Source organism: Octopus sinensis, linkage group LG1 (assembly GCF_006345805.1).
Source record: "Octopus sinensis linkage group LG1, ASM634580v1, whole genome shotgun sequence".
NCBI lineage: Eukaryota > Metazoa > Mollusca > Cephalopoda > Octopoda > Octopodidae > Octopus > Octopus sinensis.
Genome location: NC_042997.1, coordinates 194,197,064 through 194,217,023, shown reverse-complemented (window position 1 = coordinate 194,217,023; position 19,960 = coordinate 194,197,064). Strand labels below are relative to the sequence as shown.

Genomic DNA, 19,960 nt, shown 5'->3' with positions numbered 1-19,960 from the left:
GCTCGAATTAGCGATTATTCTTTGTGGCTAATGGCATGAGTCCTGATTGGAAGAAGAAGAAGACCACAGCCGTCACTTGCAAGCGAGTATGATCTGGTAGTAAGTACCATGCTTTCACTAATTGTTTTTAGATGCCTGTGTATTCGCGAGCAAAAATAGACATCCGCATGACTTTCCTACTCCTGACCCAGCTGAACATAAAAAATGTGACATCTGGAGAGTGTGACATCTGGATAGTGTGACATCTGGATAGTGTGACATCTGGATAGTGTGACATCTGGAGAGTGTGACATCTGGAGAGTGTGACATCTGGAGAATGTGACATATGCACCAGTACCAGGTTGGCATTGCGGAGGGGACAGGAACAATGTGAGTTGAAGCACCTTATTTAAAGGCTCAAAGCATCACCTGAGCCAAGAATCGAATTCACGATTTTATGAGGGCGAGTTGAACCCCTTCACCATCAGCCTACGCGTTTTCTCTACACTCACTCATTAAACGTAATATAAGATGCCAGAGTGGAGTCTGACTTGCCTGATGATGTTTTGTAAGTTACTTGGTCGGTTCAGTTTGAACATTCTCGAAGCCTAATTTCAGTCATTTAAAACATTATTCATGGCATGAGTCCTGATTGGAAGAAGAAGAAGACTACAGCCGTCACTTGCAAGCGAGTATGATCTGGTAGTAAGTACCATACTTTCACTAATTTTTTTTAGATGCCTGTGTATTCGCGAGCAAAAATAGACATCCGCATGACCTTCCTACTCCTGACCCAGCTGAACATAAAAAATATGACATCTGGAGAGTGTGACATCTGGAGAGTGACATCTGGAGAATGACATCTGGAGAATGTGACATCTGGAGAATGGGACATCTGGAGAGGGTGACATCTGGAGAATGTGTCATCTGGATAGTGTGACATCTGGAGAGTGTGACATCTGGAGAATGGGACATCTGGATAATGTGACATATGGAGAGTGTGACATCTGGAGAATGTGACATCTGCACCAGTACCAGGTTGGCATTGCGGAGGGGACAGGAACAATGTGAGTTGAAGCGCCTTATTTAAAGGCTCAAAGCATCACCCGAGCCAAGAATCGAATTCACGATTTTATGATGGCGAGTTCATCCCTTCACCATCAGCCTACGCGTTTTCTCTACACTCGCCCACTAAATGTAATATAAGATGCCAGAGTAGAGTCTGACTTGACTGATGATGTTTTGTAAGTTACTTGGTCGGTTCAGTTTGACGTTCACGAAGCCTAATTTCAGTCATTTAAAACATTATTCATAAAGCAACCCTCAGGTCAAACATGAAGCCTTAGGGCACACAACCCTGTCTGCCCTACCGAGTAGTCAGCCTTGAGACACACACACACACTCACACACACACATACACACACACACGCACTGCCTCCCCCTCTCTCTCTTTCTCAAAACTACATCGCCATTGTAAATCGTGAGTAAAACAACGGCCAACAAACCTTTTCCGTAATCACCAGTCCTATCGTTCCCCACCTACGACGCCGCTGCCGTCGCAACCTCTCTTACCACCAATACCACTAGCAACAACAGTGGAGGCGCAATGGCCCAGATTGCGGTTTCGATTCCTAGACCGGGCGTTGTGTGTGTTTATTGAGCGAAAACACCTAAAACTCCACGAGGCTCCGGCAGGGAGTGGTGGCGACCCCTGTTGTACTGTTTCGCTCCAACTGTCTCTCACTCTTTCTTCCTGTTTCTTGTCCCCGACTTCATCCATCCGTCGATGGTCTCGGTGTCGGTGGTTGACCTGCTTTCTCTTCTGCGGGTCTTACGAATAGCAAAGGACCACGTTTCGGACTTCTCCCACTACAGAAGACTGCTTTGCTCAACAAACAAACAAACTAGCAGCAGCAGCAGCAGCAACAACAAAAACAACAACATCATCATCAACAACAACAACAGCCTCAGCATCACCACCAACAACCCCACCCGTCTCAAAATAAATCAAAGAGCCTGTATGTGGTTTGCTCGAGTTTCTAGAAATAGCAACTAAATATCCCTCAAATGACTCCCTGCCGTTTTAAAAATAAAGAACGTTGGTTAATGTGGTTCTAGATACACCACACTATGTCTGAAAATAGACAAGGTCAGCCACGATTGGAAGGCCTTTGATCATATGTCTACTCGATCAGTGCTGCTTTTAAACCAGACAACAAATATCAGCTACAATCGTCTGTGGTGTTATTTATAATGAAATCAAGAACGGGATTCAAGTTTCATCAGGTTTGCACACAGACACACACACACACACACACACACACACACACACACACACACACACACGCACACACACACACACGCACACACGCACACATACACACACACACTGTTTGCAACCGCAGACACATTGACAGACATACGCACGCACACACACACACACACTGTTTGCACACGCAGACACATTGAAAGACATACGCCACACACACACACACATACAAACACGGTCAGGCACACAGACATAACACGGACACGCATACACATACATACAGACACACATACACTCATACTAACGCATACACACACGCGCACACCAATTCTTCTTGTCTGACACACGCACTCACGGACAAACGTACAAACACATACAGCAACATATGCACATACACACAGAGGCACACACACACATACACACAGAGGCACACACACACATACACATACACACACACGTACTGGCTCTCCTTCTCTCTTTCTCAGACACAGGCAAACACATACACACAGATACACATACACACATACACACTCACAGGTAAAGACACACAGGCACACACTCACGAATACACACACACACACACACGTACTGGCTCTCCTTCTCTCTTTCTCACACACAAGCAGACACATACACACACATACACATACACACTCACAGGTAAACACACACAGGCACACACTCACAAATAACACACACACACGTACTGGCTCTCCTTCTCTCTTTCTCACACACAGGCACACACACACATACACACACACACACGTACTGCCTCTCCTGCTCTCTCACACACAAGCAAACACATACACATACACACATACACACTCACAGGAAAACACACAGAGGCACACACTCACAAATACACACAACACACACACACACACACGTACTGGCTCTCCTTCTCTCTTTCTCACACACAGGCAAACACACACACACACACACACACACGTACTGGCTCTCCTTCTCCCTTTCTCACACACAAGCAAACACACACTCACACATACACATACACACACATACACATACACACTCACAGGTAAACACACACAGGCACACTCACAAATACACACACACACGTACTGGCTCTCCTTCTCTCTTTCTCACACACAGGCACACACACACACACCGGCACACACACACACACACCGGCACACACACACACACACACACACGCACACACACACATTCATGCGCACACAAACACTCTCATACTGAAACTCTGCTCTCTATCTCTCTCTCACACACACACTAGCGCGCGCGCACAAGTGTACCGAGTGACTCTATATATCATATTTGCGTGAAATCCATCGCAGCAGGCCAGTCTGTTGCTGTGGGGTTTTTTCATCAGACACCAACTGTCATCTTCTCACTTGTAACGCTCTTCTCTACTTCATTGTTTTCTCCTTACATACCACACAACGTTTATTATTATTATTATTATTATTATTATTATTATTATTATTATTATTATTATTATTATTTAAGATGGCGAAGTTGTCGAGCTGGCAGAGTCGTTAGCACGCCGGGCGAAATACTTAGCGGTATTTCGTCTGCCGCTACGTTCTGAGTTCAAATTCCGCCGAGGTCGACTTTGCCTTTCATCATTTCGGGGTCGATAAATTAAGTACCAGTTACGCACTGGAGTCGATGTAATCAACTTAATCCGTTTGTCTGTCCTTGTTTGAAATAGGTATTTCGTCTGCCGGTACGTTCTGAGTTCAAATTCCGCCGAGGTCGACTTTGCCTTTCATCATTTCGGGGTTGATTAAATAAGTACCAGTTACGCAATGGGGTAGACTTTGCCTTTCATCATTTCGGGGTTGATTAAATAAGTACCAGTTACGCAATGGGGTCGATATAATCGACTTAATCCGTTTGTCTGTCCTTGCTTGTCCTCTCTGTGTTTAGCCCCTTGTGGGCAATAAAGAAATAAGAATCGTTAGCAAGCTGGACGAAATGCTCAGCGGTTTTTCCACCCGATGCTACGTTCTGAGTTCAAATTCAGCTGAGGCCGACTTTGCCTTTCATTCTTACGGGGTCGATTAAATAAGTACCAGTTACGCACTGGGGTCGATATATGTTTCTTTACTACCCACAAGGGGCTAAACACAGAGGGGACAAACAAGTACAGACAAACGGATTAAGACGATTACATCCGAAAGAATGTAACTGGTACTTAATTTATCGACCCCGAAAGGATGAAAGGCAAAGTCGACCTCGGCGGAATTTGAACTCAGAACGTAGCGGCAGACGAAATACGACTACGCATTTCGCCCAGCGTGCTAACGGTTCTGCCAGCTCGATTTCTTAACTGGGGTCGATATAATCGACTTAATCCGTTTGCCTGTCCTTGCTTGTCCTCTCTGTGTTTAGCCCCTTGTGGGCAATAAAGAAATAAGAATCGTTAGCGAGCTGGACGAAATGCTCAGTGGTTTTTCCACCCGGTGCTACGTTCTGAGTTCAAATTCCGCTGAGGCCCATTTAGATTTTCATTCTTTCGGGGTTCGATAAATTAAGTACCAGTGAAACACAGGGGGATCGATGTATTCTTCTATCCCCTCCCCCAAGTTTCAGGCCTTGTTCCTATACTCTTTTACTTGTTTCTGTCATTTGACTATGGCCATGCTGGAGCACCGCCTTTCGTCGAACGAATCGACCCCAGGACTTATTCTTTGTAAGCCTAGCACTTATTCTATCGGTCACGTTTGCCGAACCACTTTACGGGGACGTAAACAGATCAACATCGGTTGTCAAGCGATGGGGCTGGTGGTGGTGGGGGACAAACAAACGCAAATACATACGCACATACGGACATATAGATATACATACATACATACATACACACACACACACATATATATATACGATGGGTTTCTTTATATATATATATATACGCGGGTGGGAAGGGGCTGTTGACACAATCGTTTCATTCACAAATTTGAATTCGGTGATACTAGTTGAGGATTCTAGCTCGCTCTGATACTGAGTTGAGTTGGTACCTCCTAGTATCTCAAAATTCAATATATAATCATTATGATTATAGTATTCCACGCTGAAGAGAAAAGAAGTTCGGTAAGATAGAATTATTTAATATTTAATATTTTAATTCTTATGCTTTCCTAAAACTTGATTTCGAAACGTACGTCCGTGGATAACTTTAAAAATGTTTGATAGATTGCGGTTAATTCATTCTCTCTTACCTGTTGTGTCAGCCTTCCAATTGATGTTTTTACTGAGATCTCCCTTTTTAGTAGAAGAAATAGCTATACCCTTTGACTGCTATTTCTAAATTCGGTATGTGGTAAGGCAATTCGTTGCTGAACCTTATTGCTTAGTATTACTTAAATTTTCTCAAATGAGGCTTTTACATGCCGAAAGATACTTGGGTAATTGATAATTATTCCAAATTAATTAATTTCACCCTCATTATTACGGATAACCCATTATTTTATCTCAGTAGATGACTACAGCATCTTGTTTTGGCTACACGCGGGTGGGAAGGGGCTGTTGACACAATCGTTTCATTCACAAATTTGAATTCGTGTGATACTAGTTGAGGATTCTAGCTCGCTCTGATACTGAGTTGAGTTGGTACCTCCTAGTATCTCAAAATTAAATATAATCATTATGATGATAGTATCCACGCTGAAGAGAAAAGAAGTTTCGGGTAAGTAGAATTATTTAATATTAAATATTTAATTCTTATGCTTTCCTAAAACTTGATTTCGAAACGTACGTCCGTGGATAACTTTAAAAATGTTTGATAGATTGCGGTTAATTCATCTCTCTTACCTGTTTGTGTCAGCCTTCCAATTGCGTTTTTTACTGAGATCTCCCTTTTTAGTAGAAGAAATAGCATAACCCTTTGACTGCTATTTCTAAATTCGGTATGTGGTAAGGCAATTCGTTGCTGACCCTTATGCTTAGTATATATATATATATTATATATATATACATTATATACACGACGGGTTTCTTTCAGTTTCAGTCTACCAAATCCACTCACAAGGCTTTGGTCGGCCCAAGGCTACAGTAGAAGACACTTGCCCAAGGTGTCACGTAGTAGGACTGAACCTGGAACCATGTGGTTGGGAAGCAAGCTTCTTAACCACAACCACGCCTATAGTAGAAAGTATTATTATTAAGGTGGCAAGCTGGCAGAATCGTTAGCGCGCTGGACGAAAATGCTTAGCGATATATTGTCTGCTGCTACGTTCTGAGTTCAAATTCTGAGTTAGACACTGGGATCGATGTAATTGACTTAAGCCCTTCTCCCAAAATTGAGGCCTTGTGCTTCCAGTAGAAAATATAATATAATAACAATAAAATAATAATAATAATAATAATAATAATAATAATAATGATAATGATAATGATAATAATATAATAATAATAATATTAATAATAATAATAATAATAATAATAATAATAATAATAATTATTATTATATTATTATTATTTTCTCTTTATCACAGGTTTTGCTGGAGGTCCTGGAATTTTGCATGTGTAGCGGGCTTATTACTACCTGCAGCCTACGGTGCCATGCTATCCGTCCTTTTCAGCTAGCCAATTCTTTCCTGTTTATTCTGGCCGTGCCAAGGGGGGCAAAACCTTTTGTAACAGTTCTACAGGGCACTTTATTTCAATTTCCTTTATATCCCTCTTGATGCCTTTGGATACTATTCCCAAGGACCCAACAATAATTGGCACTGTCTTCACCTTCTTCATTTTCCATAGTCGGGCTATTTCGTACTTAAGACGGTTGTCTCTATCCATCTATCTATCTATTCATCCATCCATCCATCCATCCATCCATCCATCTATCTATCTATCTATCTATCTATCTATCTATCTATCTATCTATCTATCTATCTATCTATCTATCTATCTATCTATCTATCTATCCATCCATCCATCCATCCGTCTATCTATCTATCTATCTATCTATCTATCTATCTATCTATCTATCTATCTTTTCTTCCTTCTTGACTATTCGTGATTATTATTATTATTATTATTATTATTATTTTATTATTATTAATTATTATTATTATCATCATCATCACAGTGAAGTATATTTAGCATATAATCTGTTCTGCAAGAAGTTTCACTTATCTATTTTTAACTGTGGACAGTTGAAGAAAGCTATACACGCACTAAAGAAAATGTAAAGTATGTGATATGCAAAGAACAGATTGGAAATAATCCCTAAGCGCAAACGACAATTATGTAAGTACTGTATCGAGTCGTTGGACCCAGAGGGCCGTATAAGTGACTAAAATCACAACATTCCCTTTGAACGGGACGCCAGTCTGTCGCAGGCTTAGATCTAATGCTGAGCGGATTGGAGCACTGTGAAATGAAGTTTTGTGATCAAAATACAACGCACCGCCCGGTCCGGGGATCGAAACCACGCTCTTGTGTCGTGAGTCTAAAACTCCGCCTTCACATGACTCAGAGAGGCAGATACCTTGTTTCCATGGCGTTTAACTAACCTTGATTTCAGCGTTTTCCCTGAACAGGACGTCCTTCCGTCGAAGGGTCATTCATGCACAGCTGAGTGGCCTGGAGCAACAAGAAGTGAGATGTTTTGTTCGGGGATCGAAATCACAGTCTTGTGTCGTGAGTGTAAAACCCCGCCTTCACATGACTCAGAGAGGCAGATACCTTGTTTCCATGGCGTTTAACTGACCTCGATTTCAGCGTTTTCCCTGAGCAGGACGCCAGTCCGTCGAAGGGTCACTCATGCACAGCTGAGTGGCCTGGAGCAACAGGAAGGGAGATGTTTTGCTCACGAACGCGCACCACCAGGTCCAGTAATCGTGAGTGCAACACCCTAACCACTAAGCCAGGCGCCTTCACCAAACGGCAGTTACCTCCCGTTAATCATTTCCTGGAAATCGAGGATTGTTGATTTGTAAGTCTAATCGATATATTGCTCGTAACTCGTATCTTGAGAGAGTCATTACGCCAATAATATTACTGGGGTAATCATTATCCTATGACACAACAAAATTTGTTTCAACACACGGATCTTGCAAACCAAATACAAAAACCAAGTTTTCATAATAAATTCTAGATTAGTCAATGTATTGCTTCGTTCAAGGGCCCTTAATACCTACAGCGACCAGGTAGAATTGATTTTCACAATGAAGAGGTATAATCGATAAGCCTATAGTAGGGATTAATTTATCGGTCATAAAGTTAATTCCTTGAAGAAAGTATAAAATAAATACTAACGCCCTATCATTTCTCACTACTCCTACTTTCTACGAAACAACGAAAGAGACTACAGTGATTCCTCGCTACTTCGCGGTTCAACTATCGCGGATTCACAACTTCGCGGATTTTAAATATATATATATATGAACACCTAAAATTTTTCATTAAATCCATTAAAACATTAATAATAAATATTATTTCCAAGTCTAGGAACAACAAAACAAGCGTAAAATAGCATATACAGGGGTATTTAAACTTAAGACGGGCTGTTATTGGTGCAATGGAGAGAGACGACGAATCACAGCTTTCTATTTTGTAATCTGGCCAGTGTAACTAACAATCTTTATCTTTTTTAAATAAAAGTGTTATTGCTTAACAGTTGTCCTTGTTAATAGACTACTGTAATGGGTGGATTGTTAACAGCACAGGGAGGGTTTTAAAAGTCCAAATACACGTTAAATAAATACTGTAAATATGGTGTCCATACTTCGCGGAAATTCAGTTATCGCGGCTGGTCTCGGAACCAATCTACCGCGATAAACGAGGGATCACTGTATTTGGTTGCACAGCCGGATAGAAACTGCAGCCAAGTCTTCCTCAAATCCTAATCCATCTTGAAGGACATGCATTAGTTAATGTAGACCTAGACACCTTGTAGTTGATCAGAAATCTGCTTGACCGGTGTTGAGTTGAAGTTTTGAGGGATATTTGTCTGCTTCAACAATATTTTTTGAAATTTGAAATAACAACCAAATTGCCCTTCAATTAACAGCTTCCGTCTCAAAATAAGAAAGGTTAAATGACGTAATGTAACATGTAACTCTGCACGCTTTTAAAAGAAAATGGTGGAGTAGCCATGGCGAGAACACATTTAATTATGCATTTGCTCGGTCAGTACTTATTTGGGGCTAAACACCATCATCACCACCACCACAACCACCACCGCTGCCGCCACTGGCGCCACCACCGCTGCCGCCGCCACCACAACCGCCACCACGCCGCCGCCGCCGCCACCGCAACTGCCACCATCTCTGCTGCCGTCGCTGCCGCCGCTGCCGCCGCCCCCGCCGCCGCCGCTTCCGTCACCACCACCAACACCACCACAACCACCACTACCGCCGCCGTTACCACCACCACCACAACCACCACCACCGCCGCCGCCACCACCATCACTGTTGCTGCCGCCGCCGCCGCCGCCGCCGCCGCCGCCGCCGCCACCGCTACCACCACCACCACTATCACCATCATCACCACCACTGCCACCACCGCTACAGAAGAGAGTGGAGTGTTAGTAACGATAGAATACTAGAGTTCCCAGAGTTCAAATGACTGCCAGAGTCAAACTGGCATTTGCTCTCTACAGTCAATAAATAAATAAATACTAGTCGTAAAATGGAGTAAATTTAATTGGTTATCAACTGCTACATATGGCCGTGTACCAATGTAAGAAATCACTTAGAGAATTTAACGTTTCAGATTATATCGCTCGTGTGAGAGTGGGTAAAAAGAAAGATAGAGAGAGAGAGCGGGGAGGGGAGAGGAAGAAAGAGTATTGTCGATTTGATTGTAAGATAGGAGAATTTTCGTTAGCTTACGGCCAAAGTGACAACACCATATTCTCTGTCTCTCTCTCTGTCTCATTCTTGATAAAGTGCAAAGGTTCGAAACGTGAGATATGTTGTTCTCTAAGGAACTTAGCAAACACTTTTATTAATTTCTTTTAAGAGATTAATTGTTATCGACGAAGCACATCATCAGTCTTCTCAAATTCCAGACATTAAGCTTGAGACAAGTTATTTTACAACAAGGATTACTCAAGTGGACATCAGTGTTAAAAGGATAATAGCAACTGGAAGATTAACAGTTCATGCCTACAACCGAGAGAATAATAAATACCGTATGTGACACGCCACTGAGTTGAAACGCCGACAGATTTTCTTCGTTAAGAACTTCATGCCTTTCACCTTATCACTTACACGTCATTCAAAGTTTATAAGACGGATTAGGATGTTTAAATGAATTATGTTGTCTAGGCACAATGCTTGTAGTGTCTCAAAGCCACCCAACAACTACCCTCATTTAATTGAATGAAATATCTTTTGCCAAATATTTTGCTACAATTATAATTGAATCTTCAGATATGACAGCGTTGAAGTAATAAATCAGAAAAAAAAGAGAGTATAAAACGAAAAATATAAAAAAGGAAACTTTTAACGTATAAACATTTATTATGAACAAGAAGAATAAACAAATAAAAGATTAGCGAAAATCGGCCATTACTAAAGCTATGAAATCTAACAATAAATAAATATGTAAAATACCAAATTAGTTGGTATATCGTCTGATATGGTGGTGTCACTTTCTTTCGACCTGTAAGATAATCCTGCTGCGTGAAGCAAAGCTTGTTCGCTGTTTTTATAATGGAAAAAATGTCGTGCGTGCGTGTGTGTGTATATCTGTGTGTGTGTCTGTGTGTGACAGTAATTTAAATGTGAATTTTTATCTATTATCGTTGATGTTGATGTTGCTGGTTTGTTTATTTGTTTGTTTGTTGAGCGAAGCGGTCTTCGTCCCAGAGTGGGAGAAGTCCGAAACGTGGTCCTTTTGCTATTCGTAAGACCCGCAGAAGAGAAAGCAGGTCAAACCCCCGACACCGAGAGCATCGACGGATGGATGAATGCGCATCCAGGTTCAGCGGTTGCGTAGGAAGTCGGGGACAAGAAACAGGAAGAAGAGTGAGAGAAAGTTGGAGCGAAAGAGTACAACAGGGGTCGCCACCACCCCCTGCCGGAGCCTGTGGAGCTTTAGGTGTTTTTGCTGAATAAACACACACAACGCCTGGTCTGGGAATCGAAACCGCGATCCTCCGACCGCGAGTCCGCTGCCCTAACCACTGGGCCATTGCGCCTCCACTGCTGGTGTTGCTTAGTCCTGGGTCAATTCTGACCAAGAAAATCTAATCTGATCATCTCGTTTGTTTGTATATCAGAGACTATATGAAGATGGCGGGCTTGTAGAATCGTTTTGCACGCCGGACAAAATTACTTAGCGACATTTCTTCCTTCTTTACGTTCTGAGTTCAAATTCCACCGAGGTCGAATTTGCCTTTCATCCTTTTGGGATCAATAAAATAAATATCAGTCGAGCCCAGGTGTCGGTGAAAGCGACGAGTCTTTACCCCCAAAATTTCAGGCCTTCTGCTTATATTCTTTCACTCTTTTACTTGTTTCAGTCATTTGACTGTGGCCATGCTGGAGCACCGCCTTTTTAGTCGAGCAAATCGATCCCAGGACTTATTTTTTGTAAGCCTAGTACTTATTCTATCGGTCTCTTTTGCCGAACTGCTAAATTACGGGGACGTAAACACACCAGCATCGGTTATCAAGCGATGTTGGTGGGGGGGGGCACAAACACAGGCACACTAACATATACACACACACATACATATATATACATAAATACGACGGGCTTCTTTCAGTTTCCGCCCACCAAATCCATTCACAACGCTTTGGTCAGCCCGAGGCTATAGTAGAAGACACTTGCCCAAGGTGCCACACTGTGGGACTGAAACCGGGACCATGTGGTTCGTAAGCAAGCTACTTACCCCACAGCCACTCCTACACCTCTGGAAAGAATATTAGAAACTGTTATCCGTTTTTAAAACTATTATTTTAAGTGGTTTTCAAAGTTAGGGATGTTGACATAACTCGTCGCCTGTTTTAAGACACCCCAACATGGTCTTTGGTTGTTCGCTCAATTTGCAAGCATTCGGGTTTGCCGGTTTGAGTATACCTTTCCTTCTTCTCCCTGGCCCAGAAGTCCCGAAGGCTCTGAAAAGGGTCATAGGCATTGCCTTCCCTACTTACTTGACAGTTTGAGGCAAGCTGGCTGCTATTTCTAAACATGCCGAGAAGCTATCTAAACCTCCGCGTGTATACATACAAGCTATAGTTGTTGTTTAACTCGAGATAAGTCCTGGTAAAGCAGGCCCAGGATCAGGAGAGGGTGGGAAACCGGATCATTCCGTTTTTTTAAAAAAATTTTTATACAGCGTACTTCCAGGACTACATAATCCAATTATTCCTTCCCTCTTTAGAATAAAAAAAAAGAAGAAATTTGAATGAGATTTGGTTACTATTTCTATTTTCATAAGGCCGATCGATCACGGGGAAGCTCCATACAATGGATCGCGTGAGTACTGTACATAGGAAGTAAGCCCTCAGTGAGCCGAGCCGGCGATACATGTTCGCTATCCGATTAAGCCCATTCATTTCCCTGGCTCTTGTCTTTTCCAGACTAATCTGTCCCCTGACGCTGTACATATAAGTGTTGGTGCGGATAAAACATTCCACAAATTGTTTATAGGACATTTTCGTATTTGTATGTTTGTGCGCATATACGTACGTGTGAGTGTAGATAGCTACATAAGTGTATAAATGTGTGTGTGTGTGTGTGTGTGCGTGTCTTTAAAAATGCGCATTATACATTCTTGCAGTCACCCATACACTATATATTAATGTATATTATCTGAGTCTGAAAAGTTTTACTTATTAAGGCAGCGAACTGGCAGAATCGGTTGCACGCAGGGCAAAAAGACTTAGTGACATTTCGTCTGTTTTTACGTTCTAAGTTCGAATTCTGCCGAAATCGACTTTGCTTTTCATCCTTTCGGGGTCGATAAAATAAGTACCAGTCAAGCGCCGGAGTTGATTACATCGACTGGTTCCACCCTCTAAAAATTTAGGCTTTGTTTCTAATATAAAAGAATCATTATTTTACTTATTGAATCAGCGAGCTGGCAGAATCGTTAGATTCATATTATATATATATATATATATATATGTTGAGGTAAGTTGGCTGCTATTTCTAAGCATGCCGAGAAGCTACAAAAACCTTCATGTGTATGCATGCCAGAACGTGAAACCCTAAGTAGCAGTTTTTTTGTAATATTTTCGTGACCCGAGTAGCACATAAATGTGAAACAAGGTGGGAAAAAATAGTCCTCGAATACCGAAGGTAGAGTAAAATGCTTCATTATTAAAACTGCAAAAACATCACGAAAATATTACAAAAAAAAAAAAAACTGCTACTCAGGGTTTCACGTTCTGGCATGCATACACAGGGAGGTTTTTGTAGTTTCTCGGCATGTTTAGAAATAGCAGCCAACTTACCTCAAATCATACTCTGCCATCATAGATAGATAGATAGATAGACAGACAGACAGGTAAGAGATAAATAGATAGGCAGATAGATAGATAGACACACAGGTAAGAGATAGATAGATAGATAGGCAGATAGATAGATTGATAGATATGAACATACTTATATGCGTGCGCGCATGCGCATGTGTGTTTGTATGAAAATAATATTTTAAACGATTATTGAAATAAGAATTGAGCGTTTGAGCATGAGCTGCTGGTGTATTTTTATACTCATAATTCAGTCAGATTGGCTGAACAAACTGTTAGGCGAAACTTTAAGTCCCAATCATCTTGGTCTTCACTATACATACAGATATGTAAATACATACATTTACTCACACACACACATATACGTGATTTGCTGGTGTTTGTGGGCAGGCTACGCTTGTAGGCGTAAGAGAATATATTCTCATCAATTCGCCTGGTGTTAAAACACCTGAAAGTCATAGACAAGCGAGATAACTCGCATCTGGTCCCATTCAGGAGCGACAGACGTCGATGTTTTGTCATTTTTGTGACTTGTAGCCGAAACAAGGCCAGATGTAAGCTAAATCGCTGTCTACAGTTACAAAAAAAAAAAAAAAATGGTGTAAGGACCATCTGTCCGTATGTTCCAATATTTCATACCACGGAAAAAAATTCAAATATAGCAGTTCGAGGGATTTAAACAACATCGAACACACATACACAAGGTACGTGCTTTAAATGGTTTGTTGACCCCATTATTACCGTGAAAGACTGTCAATTACATTCGACGCCTATAAACCGTGAAATTGATCGGATTCTCGATGCTAATTCAAAGCCAGTTACCACAATAACTATTTTATCATCACTCTACCCAACACCCAATTCTCTTTCGACGAAGGAGCTTCTTCGTGAATTACATTTTATTACTGTTTAGAAAGAAAGGATACAGGACACACTAGATATTGTAGTCCTAGATATACTATGGCTGAAAGAAAAAAAAAGATATAGTGATCACGATTGGAACACTTTGGATTTGAGATTCGGACTAAATTGGGAAGTGGAGAAGCTAGAGGGTGTGCCACTCGGGGACAACTCTTGAATTAGCTGTGCACCCTTTTTTGCTCCCTATAAAAGTTATACAGTAGACCCCAAAAAAGTGCTGCCCCCATTAAAACGCCGCTCGGAGCGGATTAGCCCTTCTCTCCTCACCACCACCACCACCAATTACGCTACGGGAACAATTATAAATCATCTTCATTGTCATCACCGTTGCCACCGCCATCTCTGTCGTCGTCGTCATCATCATCATCATCATCATCATCATCATTATCATCAAGCCTCTATGTTATTGATTGATTTGCTATCAAATCTTTGATTTGCTATCAAACCTACCTCACTTTTTTTTTAAAAAAAGAACACATATCTGACATTAGTGAATGGTCACGGCTAGAATGTCTTTCATAATAGGATTGCGCAACTATCGACTGTTGGCTACCCCTGGCCTGAAAACTAAGCAACGAAAATTAAAAAGAAAATTCAACAGGCAAGAGTCAATCCGATTTTCCACGTCAGAAATAATACGAGACTGAAGAAAGTCGTTCAAATCTAAATAATTAACCTAAACATACACAAATAAATAAACATAAATAAACATAGCCGAAACATGCAATAAAATACACAGAAAAATCCCCGCAAACAACACAATAAGTATAAATGTCAATCAAAGATAAAAACCGAAAGAAAATAATTCAACTTTGAATAATATACTAACAAAAGTATCTATAAGCTGAAAGAAGCAACTCTACGCGCAAATTTAGAACTAAACAAACACATTTAGTCACATATTTTCGCTGCGTAACATAAACAGAATTCTAGTTACACAAAATGGCCGGTTTGAAATTCTACTTGATGCAGAACGAATCTTGCTTTATAGATAAGTTTAAAAGCACGGTGTCTCCTTTTCAGAAATAGATAATAAAAGTACTATAGCCTTTTACTGACTGTCTGGTTTAAAAATATTTTTCTTACAATGTTCAACAAAAAAGCGAGAGAATTAAGGCTATTTCGTAGCGAATCGAATACTATATCTTTTAGCAAAAAGGTTATACTTCTTTTTTTATTACTTAATTCTGAGGCGGGTTCGCTGTACTTTTAAACTCTTTTGGTTGAAGAAGTAAGGATACAAGACAACTGTTAATGTTTTAAATTCACAAAGACTGGGAATTTGCATAATAAAACGACGATTATTAACAGTTCTGGAGATTAGAGGAGTCCTAGTCGTGTCAGAGTAGGAGTAATTGCTGGAGAACGGTGACTATATCGAATAAATCTTCTTTTCAGAAAAGCTATAGTCAACATCGTTAGAAAAGTTAAGGATGTAGCGATGGTATAGAAGACAGTATGTCCTCCTAGCTATAAATTTAAACTGTAGAGGGTCCCTGGTTCGGGAGTTGCATGGTTATGAAGAGTTTGGAACCAACCATTTCTTAACCACTAGTGTTTTCAGCTATGAGTTAATTAGCATATTAGGGTTTGGCTACCTATACATGTGAAGACTGAAAGGCGGCGAGCTGGCAGAAACGTTAGCACGCCGGGCGAAATGCGTAGCCGTATTTCGCCTGTCGTTACGTTCTGAGTTCAAATTCCGCTGAGGTCGACTTTGCCTTTCATCCTTTCGGGGACGATAAATTAAGTACCAGTTACGCAATGGGGTCGATATAATCGACTTAATCCGTCTGTCCTTGTTTGTCTCCTCTGTGTATAGCTCCTTGTGGGCAGTAAAGAAATATATACATGTGAAGACAGGATCCGGTGGATTCTACAGAGAAATCTTCAAGTTTCAACGGAGAAGAAGACGGCTACACCAAAGTATTGTGGACTGCAGTGAGTAAAACGAGACAAGTACGACGTCTCGATCACTCACTGCATCCACTTCCGTTTCCAGTCTTCTTGACCTGGTCTTGCAATTGGATGGTCACGGACGAGAGGGTATGGTTGACTGTGGGCAACTAATTTTTCATTCTAAACAAAAATAATCATACAGGTCATCAGTGGTCCTAGGATGACTACATGGTTCTCGTCGCTCTGACGGACGAACAAGATAGGAGACAGTTTAATGGATTCAGCTTGCATTGGCGTAAGTTCACAAGTTCACTGAAGAGTGTTGCAAAACGAAGACTCGATACACTAGTATATCTTTATGTCCAAGGCAAAAACGATTGATGTAGAGATTCTAGAAGGAGTTTGAATTTTACATTCAAAATGGCATTTTTAATTAATTACATTACTTCAGGCAACGAGCTGGTAGAATCGTTAGCACGCCGGACGAAATGCTTTGCGGTATTTCGTCTGCCGTTACGTTCTGAGTTCGAATTCCGCCGAGGTCGACTTCGCCTTTCATCCTTTCGGGGTCGATTAAATAAGTACCAGTTACGCACTGGGGTCGATCTAATCGACTTAATCTGTTTGTCTGTCCTTGTTTGTCCTCTCTATGTTTGTCCTCTCTTTACTACCCTTGTGGGTAGTAAAGAAGTAGGTATTTCGTCTGTCTTTACGTTCTGAGTTCAAATTCCGCCGAGGTCGACTTTACCTTTCTTTCTTTCGGAATCGATAAATTAAGTACCAGTTACGCACTGGGGTCGATGTAATCGACTTAAACCCCTTGTCTGTCCTTGTTTGTCCCTTCTATGTTTAGCCCCTTGTGGGCAATAATGAAATAAGAATCGTGAGCGTGTCAGACAAAACACTTAGCGATATTTCTTCCGGCTTCTTACGTTCTGAGTTCACATCCCGCCGAGGTCAACTTTGCGTTTTTATTCTTTCGGGATCAATAAAATAAAGTACCAGAAAGACTCTTGATGTAAACGACCCCACCCGCTCCAATTCAAAATCGCTAGTCTTCTTCCAAAATAAATTAATAACATTATAAATATTTATTCTGGTATTCTTAATGCAAAAAAGCAAAATAAAAAGACATTAAAAGGTCAGATTACATTTTAACTTGTTGCTTTAATACTTATAATTATACATTCCACGATTAATGTAATTATGTTTTCCTGTTGATTTAGTACTATTTTCTTCTGTGCAATAATGTCTTAATATATTTACGAAGCGGTGAGCTGGCAGAATCATTAAGCATGCCGACGGAAATACATAGCGGCATCACGTCCCTTTTATTCTTTCTTTTCTTTTAATTTATTTGTTTCAGTCATTTGACTGCGGCCATGCTGGAGCATCGCCTTTAGTCCTTTAGTCGAGCAAATCGACTCCAGGACTTATTCTTTGTAAGCCTAGTACTTATTCTATCGGTCGCTTTTGCCGAACCGCTAAGTTACGGGGACGTGAACACACCAACATCGGTTGTCAAGCGATGCTGCGGGGACAAACACAGAAACACAGACACACACATACACACACATATATATACGACGGGATTCTTTAAGTTTCCGTCTATAATGTCCACTCACAAGACTTTGGTCGGCCCGAGGCTATGGTAGAAGACACTTGCCCAAGGTACCATGCAGTGGGACTGAACCCGGAACCATGTGGTTGGTAAGCAAGCTACTTACCACACAACCACTCCTGTGCCTATATATAAAAAATTCCTCACCATTCGCTCTATCCACAAACAACGGGGAACTTTGTAGTTCAGATGGTTAGAGTGTTGTGTGTAAAATGTTTTAGTTAATGCGCTGATGATGAGAAACAGGTGATAAGAAGGGATTTAAAAGAAGGTGGAAGTCCCTGAAATATAGGACCATATGGAATAGTTGGTGCAAGTTACTCTTCTACTTGTTTCAGTCATTTGACTGCGGCCATGCTGGAGCACCGCCTTTAGTCGAGCAAATCGACCCCGGAACTTATTCTTTGTAAGCCCAGTACTTATTCTATCGGTCTCTTTTGCCGAACCGCTAAGTGACGGGGACGTAAACACACCGGCATCGGTTGTCAAGCAATGCTAGGGGGACAAACACAGACACACAAACATATACACACACACTTATATATATATATAATATATATATATATATATATATATATATATATATATATATATATTATATATATATATATATACATACATACGACAGGCTTCTTTCAGTTTCCGCCTACCAAATCCACTCACAAGGCATTGGTCGGCCCGGGGCTATAGCAGAAGAGACTTGCCCAAGATGCCACGCAGTGGGACTGAACCCGGAACCATGTGGTTGGTTACCAAGCTACTTACTACACAGCCACTCAGAAAAATAGAGCATAAGTTGCATGAAATAGTGATCCACGCAAAACTTTGGGTCACGTACCGGTAGAATGTTACTAAGAAGTTCTATACAATGGAATTGGTATTCTAATAATGGTTTCCAGTTTTGACACAAGGTCAGCATTATCGGGGGAGGGCTAAGTCGATTATATCGACCCCAGTGATCAACTGGTACTTACTTTATCGATACCCGGAAGAGTGAAAGGCAAAGTCAACCGCAGCGGAATTTGAACTCAAAACATTAAGAAGGACGAAACGCCGCTAAACATTTTGCCCGGCATGCAAAAGATTCTGCCAGCTCATCGCCTTAAAGTTTGGTATATTCTCTTCAACTCTAGGCACAGGAGGGGGCCAGTCGATTAGATCGACCCCAGTGCGTAACTGGTCCATTTTATTCTTTTTTCCATTTCTTTTACTTGTTTCAGTCACTTGACTGTGGCCATGCTGGAGCACCGCCTTTAGTCGAGCAAATCGACCTCAGGACTTATTCTTTGTAAGCCTAGTACTTATTCTATCGGTGTCTTTTGCCGAACCGCTAAGTAAACACACCACCATCAGTTGTCAAGCGAGGTTGGGGGGGGACACAGACACACAAACACACACACACATACACATAAATATACATATATACGACAGGCTTCTTTCAGTTTCCGTCTGCCAAATCCACTCACAAGGCCTTGGTCGGCCCGAGGCTATAGTAGAATACACTTGCCCAAGGTTCCACGCAGTGGGACCGAACCCAGAACCATGTAGTTGGTAAGCAAGCTACTTACAACACAGCCAATCCTACACCTATATTTCTTTCTTTTATTAGCTGTAGAATTACAAAAAATCGAAATTATAAAGTACATTTTCTCGGAATTTTAAGCTAAACAATATCTTACGAAATTTGATGGCATAAAATACCAAAGTTCATATTAGATGCTCCTCCCCACAATTTCTCTATTACATACGCAGGAGACGAAAAAAAATGCTTTTAGTGCATGAAAGCTTATGGGAGGCATAACTTCGCATATGGGATTCGGTGTGATTTTTTAAATGACATTTAAAAACAATGTGCATTTTATT

At 41.2% G+C, this 19,960-nt stretch overlaps 1 protein-coding gene across 3 annotated transcripts in view; it reads right to left on the bottom strand.

Annotated features, from left to right (window-relative positions):
• LOC115231280 (collagen alpha-1(XXVI) chain-like) overlaps nt 1-19,960 on the bottom strand; it is a 185,342-nt gene that overhangs the window by 78,122 nt on the left and 87,260 nt on the right. The gene's annotated exons all lie outside the window — the stretch shown is intronic.